Source organism: Temnothorax americanus, unplaced genomic scaffold (genome assembly GCF_048541705.1).
Source record: "Temnothorax americanus isolate GAGA-0224 unplaced genomic scaffold, ASM4854170v1 Scaffold7, whole genome shotgun sequence".
Lineage (NCBI taxonomy): Eukaryota > Metazoa > Arthropoda > Insecta > Hymenoptera > Formicidae > Temnothorax > Temnothorax americanus.
In genome coordinates this window covers 5,045,098-5,057,445 of record NW_027509792.1, presented here as the reverse complement: position 1 = coordinate 5,057,445, position 12,348 = coordinate 5,045,098, and the positions used below count along the sequence as shown (strand labels likewise).

Sequence of the window (12,348 nt, the reverse complement as noted above, 5' to 3'; positions counted from 1 at the left end):
CCGTGAGGATTTACATACTAAATGTGCGTTTCGCGATGTGTCAGATAAAAGCGAAGGCATGCGATGGTTGAGCGAGGGTCGAGGATCACGGCAGCAGATTTTTCCCTATACATTTCCCCGCCGTTTTGCTATTTTATTAAAATTCACCGGTGCTTTTTGATGACTTTTGCCAAGCGGTTTTGTGTTTTTCGTGTTCTCTCACCGTAACGTCCTTCGCAGAACAAGCACCCTTGTTTCACCCTTCCTTTTTCTCTCTCATCTGGAGAACGAAGCACTCAAACTCAAACGTAGACGAGTGCTCCTTCTCCCGTAACAGTCAACGCGTAACGAGACGGTCTTGTTACATTGCATCTCCTTCTCCAGCGCTAGTTTCTACCCTTTCCTGATAATCGGCGGCCTGCTCTTCCCCGCCTACCTCCGGTAGCATCAAATTGCCGCTGCGGCACTCCACGTTCTCCGAGACTTAAGCGCGTACTGTCGGAAATAATGATTATCGAAAACGCAGTCGTTGCGTTATTATCATGCCTGGTCGCATAGATAACGCGGTCCCACTGTAATGGTTACATCGTTACAAGAGAACTCCATGATCGCGAATTAGCATGATATCTGGAACTTGAAAAGAAGGATTAGGTAAAAAATAATTAAGCCCGGTTTCATATTTTAAATTATTTTGCATATAAAGATATACAGCTATAGTGAAACATCCTCCGTGAGATTAAAAAATCGCCTCAATTACCGGACCTTGTCCACTTTTCATTATCATTCCCATCTCGCCGGCGCGCATTTTCCTTAATTTATCCCTCGTTTTCGCCTCGTTCCCGCAACGACGTTTCCTCTGTATGAACGAGAACGAAATGTCGTTTACTGTGGGCGGGATTCGATCAAGGATTGGATCAGGAAACCAGACGAAATTGAACAGCCACGTCTCCGGTGTGCTAACGAAACGGAAGCTGTACGTAAATGTCATATACCTAGTGACAATCGACCGTATACATATGGCGCTGGCTGTAACAAAGGGGCAACCAATAATTCTAGATATTTCTACTTTTTTTATGAATTAAACAGCACGAGAGAGTCCCGAGTCTCTTATTGTTAGAGCGACTGCTAATGCAGTAATGCAAATGAAAAACGTGTCGTGCCATTCATTGACATTGCGTATCCGTCACGATCTAACGTGCATATAGGAGGAACCTAGAGATACGTCATACATCAGCCCGCGAGGCCGGAATCTACACAGCCGTGTTCGCATGGCTTCGTTATCTGCTGCCGGGATGTTTGCATACTCGTCTGAATATTGACACACGCGACCTAGCGCCCGTGAGCCTCGTTTGCGATCCGCGGAACAAATCCGATACTACGGATACCGTGCTTCATCCGCGACGCTCGCTAATTCGCGCGTGATGACGCAATAATTAATCGAATCGTTGACGCGACTCTCGCCTTATTATCGCGCCGTCGCGCGTCGAGGTCGAGACTCGGGATGTGAAAGAATAAATAAACGGCGCCCGCGGCGATTCGAAGAGAAGTCGATTTGCGAATGCAGAGAAAAATGCAAAATCCCATATATCGCCGGAACGTCGCCGAGCGACTCGATGGAAATTCGCGGCGGATACTCGTCGATACTTTCGACGCGCGCGTTGCTGCACGCGCACGTATGTACGTTATGTATACATATGCATCAGATCGGAACGGTGAACCGATAGCTGATCCGGGCGATGGGCTAAAGTTCAAGCAGACCGTATATTCGGCGATTGATTGAAATTCCGTTTTTCCTTTTTTCTTTCCGAACCTTTTTGCGCCGCGTTCCGCGCTTTCGTGAAAGAGAGAGAGAGAGAGAGAGAGAGAGAGAGGGAGAGAGAGGGAGAGAGAGAGAAGCTCCGCCGGACCGCGCGAGCGGAATGAGAAGAGCGTTAAAGTCCGCAAACGGCTGCGGAGCTTAACGCTCTCCGTGGGTGATCATCGCTTACGATGCCGAATGCGCATCCCCATTACGGCCACGTATGCAGGGATGTTACTAACCGCAAGTAATTTTCGCGGATGGCGGAGCACGATTACCCCCGCGCATAAAGGGGGTATCTTCCGGGGAGCACGCGTCGTGTCCGATGAGCGCGTTTACGGTTACCGTTACGCGCTGGAAAAACCCGATGTTCATTTCTTCGTCCGAAATATGCGGTAATGCAATTGCGGTTGGGACGAGAGCGCGGATTTTCAATTTCCCTGGTCCTCGGGAAGAATTCCTCCTTCCCGCTTCGTTCGATTCGCGGAAATCCTCGCGTTCGAATTATCGATCTCTCCTCATCACCGGATGCGGATCCTGCGGAGTTGCAATGCGGTATACTCGTTTCCGATATGCGCTGTGCATTCGTGTTGCGATTCGCGTTCAAATAAGAGCAGCGCGTCGTGCCCCGAAGGCTAATAGGAGCATATTTAGCGAAGGACGGAGAGGCAAGGCAAAGGAGCGGTACGGAGCGGGGCGGATTCCATGTAATTAGTAGGGCAGACCTGTCAAGGTTGAGGATCACTGCGAGTCTGCATCCATGGAGATGAAAGGGGACTGACCGTGGCGAGTCAAAGAATCTCCGTGAAACGCCTCTTGTTTCGCTCGTTCGTCATTCCCTTTCCAGCTACGATTTTACCTTTCCCGGCGATATTACGTTTCATCTTATTATACAAATTAAATGAAAAAGAAGAATAACGACAATCAAGACGACTGTCGCGAGAGAGCGCGCGCTTTCATTGTCTGATTTTTCATAAATTATACATCATATATCGGGGCAAAAAAATTAAAGCCTCTCCAAGAATGTAATGTTAAACGTAATATCCAACTGGGTGTATTCGGCGAGATATATATCTCCCTCGCGTCCGGAATCAATATTCCGACGCAACTTCCGTAAAATGCACCGCCGCGAGAAATATCGAGTAAGGAAAATCGAGCGTGAGATTACGCGCGTGACTTTATATACGTGCCACTTTATTAAGAATACATCATCTCCCCCACCGTGGAAAATCGATAAGGGGCCGAAGTTAATCGCCCCGCGACCGAGGATTGAGCCGCGATCGACGCGTTTAATCTATCAATAATGAAGTTACTCGTTTAAAGCGAGTGGTGCGCGATATACATAATCAACGGGACGCGCTCGCCTGGCGCGTTGGCTAATTAAAACAAACACGCCTCTTCGTCTCAGCTGATACAGCCAGTGCTCGGTTACGTCTCCGAAATTCTAAAGAGATCAAAATTCTAAGAGGGCTACGTAGCTCCGGGGTACGCTCGCGTGTGCTATTTTTTAGTATTTTATTTATTTTGAGAGGAACAGGAGTAATAAAAAGTCGCGAAATACTTTTTAGAATCTAAAAAAACCATTTCGTGATTTTTTTATCTCCCATTCCTCTCAACATAAATGTTAAAAAGCAGCGCGCGAGAGCAACATACCTCTCGGTCGTCAACGGTCAGGTCGTCGGTATTTTCGGGACGCGATATGAACTTTATGACCCGCGAGTGCAGTCGCGTTAAAGCGCCGCGAAAAACTTATCTCCGCGAAGTTGCAAGAAGCGCCGACCGCGACGGGGCGAATGTTTTTCCGGGACTCCGTTCGCCCTTTATTCGCGAGCCTCGGCGCGGAACGCGCATCATCTTTGTACACACGATGCCCTCGGCTATATTTACGCGCTCGTATAGCGACGGAGCGGACCGGTCGCGGCGACGCAGGCTAACATTTCCGCGTCAATGTCGTTTAAAATGCGTTAAACTAATTGCGCCCGGGCCGCGTTATCGTCGAGCTCGCCTCTCGCGACTGTGGCACCCATCGAAACTCGTTTATCGCCCGCTCGCGCGGAATCGCTCCGGGCCAGAAGGGGGGCGAGCTTATATTTAGAAACGTGCGTCTGCGGCCGCGTTGCACAATGTCGAACATCGAGAGTGGCCGGAGCGATTAACGGATGAAACGCGATCCCGATAATTTATTTTCTATCCAAACGATCCCGCCCGGAATCTCGCCGAAGATTCATTCCATCATCAGAGATCGTATATCTGCGTCTCGCTGATTTGTATTAATCAAAACTGGGATTATCACTGCTGTTTTACGGCACGCATTTACCTGTCCGATTGTTATCGCCGCGCCGCGGTGACGCATCGGAAAATAAAATGCGCGAATGCTCGCGGCAGTTAATTTAACGTTAACGTCATTTTCCGTTCGTTTCGTCGCTGCATTTTTGCGCGCGCGCGCGTTCCGTCGAGAAAGGGAGTGAGAGAGAGAGAGAGAGAGAGAGAGAGAGAGAGAGAGAGAGAGAGAGAGCGCGCGAAACGCGTTTTATCAAACGGAAAGGTCAGCCGGTGGAAATTTATAGTAATAATTTCCGGCGTCGAGACGTAAAAGTTGTTAAGCTCGATGAACAATGAGCGTGGGGACGGCGGTTGAAGATCTTATTGGAAAAGTTCGTAAACTGATTAAGAGGCTCTTTGAAGTTTATCTTAAAGTGGCATTTATAACGGAGATGCTAAATTGCATCGGGGCATCGGACTTAAGACTTAATAACTGCATACGAATTTATCGAGCGACGGAAGGGGGACGCGTCTCTTTCTCGAAAACGTCTTTCGGCTTTGTGTGACACAGTTCGTGTATATTTGGAGTCGATAATTTTTTAATCTCCCCGCGTCACGCTTTTCCGCGAAACGAGCTGCTCTTTCGCGTGAGCGTCTACCGCGCGTCACTCTCGCCCTCGGGGCACGTATATTTTGCGCGTGGACAAGAGGGAGGAAATAAAAACACTCGCTCTCGTCAAGAAGCGGACGAGTCGGGCTGCGATATGATAGCGGGTGTTACACCGACGTTATACCCGTCGCCGGCGACGACGACGATAAATAACACCGTCGCATTAACACTGAAAGGCGGCGATGCGCCTCTGATAAAATTGCAACGACGAAGACACGCGGGAAAGAAAGAGTCACGCGTCCGTCATCGCGGCTCATTTAGCGGCATTATTTCGCGCGGCCGCTCCGCAATTAATTACATCCGATGTGGAGAAAAGAGTCAGCGTTTAACTCCAGCGATGGCGTGTCTCGCTGGTCTCCGAGGGATCGCGTCGCGCGTTTCTATCTCGACTCGTCGAAATGGGCATGTTTATCAATTGATTGATTCGTCGGTTTGCGCTCGGGCGAATTGTTGAAAAAAAGAGAGAGAGAGAGAGAGAAAGAGAAACAGGGAAATTTACGCGCGACATGCGCCCCGACGAAATCGAAATCCCACGATACATCGTGCGGCGATGACTGGTTGTTGCACCCGGCCGGCGATAAATAGCGCCGTGTCGTGACAGAGCGTCGGAGATGTTATTAACGACAATCGATCTAATATTAATCTCGCCCACGTTTTCCGGCGCGGTCCACGGGAGGGAAAAAAACGAAGGAGAGCATACATCTGGTCGCGCGACCTCGCAGCTAGGGGACAGTGCTCCGACCGCGTGTCGATTGGCCAGTCACCGGCGGCGCGGAAAAAATATATACATATTTGTAAATATATATATTGTATGTATACACATATTATATACGCACACACGCGGAGAATTTTCTGCTACTCCCTTAATCGAGACCGAGGTGGGACCGGACCTGAATTGCAAACGGGAGAGGGAGAGAGAGAGAGATATATGTATATACCGTCATCGATAGCGAGGGAGTCTATAGCGTGAGGACAGCGGGGCGAGAACGAGACGAATCGGCAAAGGGGAAGAGAGGAGAACGATGAAGGATGCACTCTCTCTCTGCGCGAGCGCGCGGTTCGTCGCGAGTTGAAGAGAGACGGGTCGAAGGGCGCGATGAAGAGGAACCTACGGTTGGTGTCGGTGAGACAGAATCCGCGCTCGTGAGAGAGAGGAAGAGAAAGAGAGTGCAATGTGTGTGCGTTCGTCGAAGGGAAACAGACCGACGGATCAGCGACAGCTGAGACCGTGCGGACGCGAGAGAGAGAGAGAGAGAGAGAGAGAGAGAGAGAGAGAGAGAGAGAGAGAGAGAGAGAGAGAGAGAGAGAGAGAGAGAGAGAGAGAGAAGGAGAGCAGAGGTGCGTTAGTATTCAGTTTCAAACAGCGAGAGATGAAAAGAGAGAGCGAGAAGGAGAGAGCCGTGGCGATCCGCGAAGCGGAGCGAGACGGAGAGGACAATAGTCGCGAGTGAGTCGAGCGAGTGCGCGTGGGGCGAGGAGTGGGGATGCAGCGGAAGGACGCGAGAGACGGGGCCGGGGGCAGGGAGGGCAGCCGCCGGGCGCCATACTGCCGTCGTCCGTTCGTTCCGTACACTAGTACGCGCTACGCGCCCAGCGGTTAAGGCGGTTTCGTCGCGGTGCCGCCGTCGCCGCCGTCGTCGTCGTCGCGCGGTCGTCGTTCCCTTGCGTTTTCTCTTCTCGTCCGTCAGTGGTGCCGCGCGGCACGTACGTTTTCTTCTCCGTCTCTCTCCCTCTCCCGCCGCGCGCCGACGCGTCGTCGTCGTCACCGCGCGCTCCGGAGCGTCGCCGTCTCGCCCCGGCGTTCCTTTTTTTTTTTTTTTTCCTCTCCTGCCCGTTAACTCCGGTGCGTTTCCGCACGAGGATATTACACGTAGGAGAGAGCGCGGGGGAGTCGCCGCCGGTGTCTCGCGCACAAGCTCTCCAAATCTCTACGCGGCAAGGACTTCGTTGTGCTCCGCCATCGTCCGTCGTTCGTCGCCGTCGCCGTCGCCGTCCCTGGCGGAACACCTGCGCACCGATACGAGGTAAGCGCGATTACACCTCTGACGGGTGATACGCCGGGCGAGTGAACGAGCGAGGCGGCCGCGGCGTGGAGAGCGCGGGGGGCAGCGTTAAGGTTAGGCGAGAGAGAACCGGTTGCGCTCCGGCGGATCGGATTCCGCGACCGGCGACGGTGGAGTGGAGACTTGAGTATACTTGAGTAGGAGTAGACGGCGGTCCAAATCGCGGAGCAGCGAAGGCCGGCGGCGTCGTCGTTTCGTCGATCTTGCACGTTGCGCGAGACGTGCCGGACGACCAGGCGTCGCGTCGGGTCGTCGCGTCGTGTCCCTGCCCGACGCGAGCGCGTCGCTCTTACTTTCGTTTCCGTCGACGCGCTCGCAAGTTCGCCGTTGCTCGGACGGGAGACCGGGGGGAGGGACCGACGGCAGAGTCTCCCCAACGCGACGCTTAGCGGTCCGCTTAGCCGAAAGCTATAGAGATCCGCGCTAGGCGAGTAGAAGCGCCAAATATACCGTAATTATATTCCTTACTTCAAATATGTAAATGCGCGAGAATTGCGAACCGAATCGCCGAGAATCCACCGCCTCGGCGATTATACTTAATTCTTATTATTTGATCCTCGTCATCGCGGGGGGAGGGGCGATTATCGCATCGTCCGAAAGTAACGAGATATACAATCTCGACGCTCCGGTTTCGATTGTTGACCAAACCAACGTCATCAGTCTCTTCGATCGCGAACTTTGACTCTCTGCGTTGATTTCTCGATTAAATTAAACGCGGATTATTCGTCATCTCGTATTTGCGATTGCGATGAAAATGCGGCGTGTTATTTTCAAACAGGGGAAACGATGAATGGCAGACGGAAATGTAACCATGGACCGTTCCCCCCGCACAACGGGGCGCTTTTTGGGGCGCAGATGTTCCCCGTTTGCGTTTTGCCGAGGCTAATTTCGTCGTCGTCGTCGTCGGTGGAATCTCGCGCGATCGAACGCGTGGGAAGACGAAGGGATCCGGGTGGGAGGGGGGGGCGAGGAGGAGCGGAGAGATTTCGCGGAACGGAGGGCAGAAAGTGAGAGCTGCGGGTCGGAGAAGAGCGAGTCGGAGTGTTGGGTCGCTCGGGGCGAATCACGGTGTGCTTGCGGGAGGAGAATGAGATATATTCTCCTCGTGCAGCGCGCGAAGCGGATCGGAGGGAACTTCTTGCGTCGGGAGTTCACGCACAAGTTTCGCCATCGCCGTCTCCTCTTCTTTTTCCTTCCCTTCGAGGAGAAATTAAGAGCCGCGAGGGGAAAAAGGCCGGTTATGGTTGACGCTGTTAACGAGTTTCTTCTTTATATCGAATTAATTCGAGCCAGCTGATTTAATTCGAATTTTCTGATGCATCGCTCGCGAGTATACTTCTCAAAGGAAAAAGAAGAGAGAGAGAGAGAGAGGGGGGGGAAAAGAAGGGGAGGAAGATGAAAAGATACATCGGAAACGTTGGTGTTTATTTTTGCGTGCATTACGCGATGAATATGAAAATTACGGGATTAACAGTGACCCGCCACTATAGCTTCAGCGAATTCCCGTTAGCATTAATAGCTGTTTAATTATTAAAACTTGGTATAGCATCATATATCCATTAGGGAAATATATGCATCTGCGTGCATGCGCGGGATGTCTGCCCCGCAATTTACAGCCGAATTATCCGCGATAAAAATAATGTCACCGTTGGATTATTCGTCGTGGCTTTCCGCACAACGTGGTTCCGCAGCCTCGTAACGAAGCCTCGGGAATTAACGCTCCGTCGAAGCGAGGCTCGTCCGAGATTGCTTTTCGAAGCTGGCGAGAGCGCGCGCGAGAGCCGATCTCGTTGCTATTCCCTGGGACGGCCGTCCCGTCAAAAGGCATTTCTGAACTTCGTATAGGAGCCGGTCTTTACGTTTATGCCCTGTGCCTCATCGATGATGCATAGCTGCAGACGTTCCCGGCGTTTAGGGGCAGGCGACACACGAGAGTCGGTCGACCGTCTTACATTACGACCGTTTCCTCTCGCGCGTTCGCGGCATAAATTTCGAGTTCTGCCTGCATTATGCATGCCGCGCGATGCACGAAATATTATACCGTAAGCGGTGGCGCACACCGTCGCCGTCGTCGCGCGCGCACAAAGACGAATCGTTTTTCCGCGCTGGAGTTGCAGCGACCGAGCGTCATACATTTTTAATTCGCAGCCGAAAATTGTGTCGCTCCTCCGCCCGCGTCGACCCGCCGCAGCGAGTGCGTTCCAAGCGCACCCGCGTCCGACCAACTGGTGGAATGCCATAAACTGGACAAAGTTATCGTAGGAAGCATCGTTGCGGCCACCGGCGCGGCGTTGGCACACTTCTCTGCTCCCGTTCGAAAGTTTAAACAGCCTTTGCGACATTTTATCGTCTCGACTTTGACTGGATTGCTCGGCGAGGAGTTGTGCTCACCCGCGTTGTTTATCTGCGGTCTTCGAAGATTCTTCGGAATTCCTCGCGTATCCAGATATCCTTGGGAAAAAAAAAAAAAAAAATGAAAAGCTACGGGGAAGAATTGGGACCAGAAATCTCGAGGAAGTCAATTGTGACGAAGAGAAGAGTGCTCCTTTTTTCGCTCTGGTCCGAACGATGAAATCGAACTCTTTGTTTGGTCGAAGAAAGAAATTCGTTCGCCCGTCGTCGAACTTTTCTAGCGTGCGCGCCCAATAGCGAAGTCCGCGTACCCCGCGAACAAAGAACCACGCACCGACGTATTTCCGTGGCAAATCCATTATTCCCGTTCCGCGCGATCTCCCGATAATCGATTTGTATCGTTCGGTAAAACATTCGCGGACATTCTTGTCGATCAAAGCGTTTGCCAATCTGCAAAAACCAATCCCGTTTTCCGCTCCTGACACGCGCGCGATGGCAGGTTTGCTTAAAAAATTGCGAAAGAATTATTGTAATTTATATTATATATATATTGATAATGCCGGAAATACCGCGGAGATTACAGTTTTATTCATTCGGAGATTGTTGGGAATTAATGTTATAGAAATTACCGATCAACTGTTCGCATTTATGCGTGTGCGCGAACCGAAACGATATCGTGTAATTTGATCGGCTCGTATATACCCGCATGAGACGTCAACGTCGATGTAGCTTCTTTACAAAGCCATCAGCCGGAATCGCTCTAATGCCGAGCCCTGCTCCTTCTACGCTCCGTTCGTTATGAACGAGATCCCTGATCTGCTCCCTCACCGCTCACTTGAATTCCGTGAGATAAGATAAAAGACCCTCGTTCTCTGTGTATCTATTGTTTCACACAAGCATAATTGTTTCTTGAATCATTATACATTGACTCTATTGATTATCTTGTCAAGTCCTTTTGGGATATAGCGAGAGTTTCCCGCCGCTGTATACATCGGTGAGGAAATATCATTGCGACCTTTTAGGTTTGCTCTAGAAAGCATATCCTGAGGGATACTTATGAAAATTTTACCGCTCGGTGAATCAATCGGTTTGTTTCGTGCCTTCGCGCGACTCCGCCTCGGTTAATTTCGATTTAACCGGGACGATTTTTCGCTTTCCGCGGAAAGACCCTCCGGGCAATATTTCTTATCTCCCGCACAATTAACATTAATGAAAAGCCGTCGACGTGCAGCCAGCTCTCACGCTCGTTCATTAAGACTCATTAGAGGCATACTGACCTCGCCCGATCCTCCGCGAGTTACATATGGCGTGGATCCTCTTCTCGCTCCTTCTAATAGCGCTCGCCATAACATATCATGTCAGATTGGAGGTCCGATCTATGAGAAGACGTCTCTGATCGTGCTCGCGGTTAACCCAATGTTCGTATAGCGACATGCCGCGAGGAATATCCATTGTCCGATCCAGTTGAACGCATCGGCAATAATTTATTTCGATCCTCGCCGAACAGAGCCGAAAAGAACATTGTAAAAAGAATGTATTCGTTTAAAAATTACATGTTTTATCCAGTTACATATTTTTTCCTCGAATTGTATGATTATTTTAAAATGTCAGTTATTTAATGCCAATTATTTAAAAATGAAATTCGGTAGCATTGTATATGCAACGCGACCCAGTTAGTACATCTTGCGTATAATGCATACGTTGCGGAATGTACGTTACATGAGCGAAGAAACTTCTTAAAAGTGGCCCGTTTAATTTCGCGAGGAATTACTGGTCTCCGCTCCGAAAACTTTCGTCGGCAATAGTGCCACCGTATTCTTTCCACAGCCTGCAGCAACTTTCGAGGAGGCTAATGGCATTTCAGCGGCATTTACCGCTAACGCGGTGTCCTCTTGATAATGCCGGCCGTCCTAGGCGTTTTACGGAGCGAGTCGCGTATGGAAATTTATCGCCACGCTTCAAGTTACGAACGGTGCATCGAGAGAGCCCACCACCTTCTTCGAGAGCCAGCACGGTATCGCCGAGCAGTGATCGATGCATTTTTTTTTTTCATGACGAGCGTCCGCATAGCGTTGCACGCGCCGGCATTCGCACGGCGGTATTTCGCCGGGGAATTTTCAGTATTTAGCGCGCGTATTTTTTTCCTCCGCCTCCCTCTTCCGCGCGTACGAGGTAATCAAAATTATTGCTGTATTAATAATGGAGCGCGGATACCGCGCATAGGCGGCGAATATATTTCCGTTCGCGTGTAACTTCCGCACCGATGCTTATCGTCGATATCTTTCCGCCCGGGCGAATCGCCGGGGAATATTTTTCTCCGTGCCGCGATAAAATAATGTTGCGTGTTTTTTTTCTCCCTCCCCCTTCCCCCATTTCCGCTCTCCGGAAAAACTTCGCGACCGCGATGGGCGAGAGGCGAGAGGAGGGTTGTAGGACATATTTTTCGCACGCTGTAGCGCCCGCATCCTGGTCACGATTAATTAACCCGACTGGCGGTCGAGCGTGTCCCATTTACGCGGGCTTAAATGGAAAATGGAACGCGACGGAGGCGGATATTCGTCCCGCGCTGTCAGGCGCGACAACTTGGCGGAAGAAAAATGAATATTCGACAAATGGGAGCCCCGCGGAGCGGAGGAGCCGCGAGAATCGGAAGTCAGAGGCCTCGAAATCGCTCCATTTCCTAAATAACGATGCTTCCGATAATTCCCGCTTACTCGCTTGCTCGAAGATGAGACTCGAGAACGCCAGTGGAATGTTGAAATTGGAAAGGTACAACCTGTGCCCCGGAGCTTGCAGCTTATTTGTACGCGGGCGTCGAATTTCACTAGCGCGTTTTTCATTGCAATTCTTTTTTTATTTCTCTTTTTCTGTTTTTTTTCTCTCTCTCTCTCTCTCTCTCTCTCTTTTCGAAGTATCGGTTTCCGCGTTTGACGGAAGCTGCTGATATTGATAAACGAGTATCGATTATCGGATATTGATTATTGTAAAATATTCTTTTAAACGTGATACTAATAAATAAAACATGTATTTCGCATAATCAATTTATCACATAACATATATTAAAGCGCGTATAATAACACGCAAATTAATTTATTTATTTATTGAAAGAACATTTGTATTTATTTATGCATGTGTATTTTGCAAATAACGTGTAGCACTTCAGTGAATGCATTAATTTATTGTTTTATTTAAAATAGCATTTGGAACATGAAAATTATTATTGT

General features: G+C 50.2%; 1 protein-coding gene across 4 annotated transcripts in view; it reads left to right on the top strand.

Moving 5' to 3' along the window:
* LOC143906183 (uncharacterized) overlaps positions 1 to 12,348 on the top strand; it is a 59,476-nt gene that overhangs the window by 18,363 nt on the left and 28,765 nt on the right. For 2 of the 4 annotated variants that reach the window (XR_013259459.1, XM_077422058.1), the window contains exon 1: positions 6,289 to 6,733. The exons of 1 other annotated variant lie outside the window; for it this stretch is intronic. The gene's annotated coding sequence lies outside the window, so the exon portion shown is untranslated. Of the gene's footprint in view, positions 1 to 6,288; positions 6,734 to 12,348 lie in introns of those variants that run through there. One more of the 4 variants, XM_077422060.1, reaches the window with a different exon arrangement.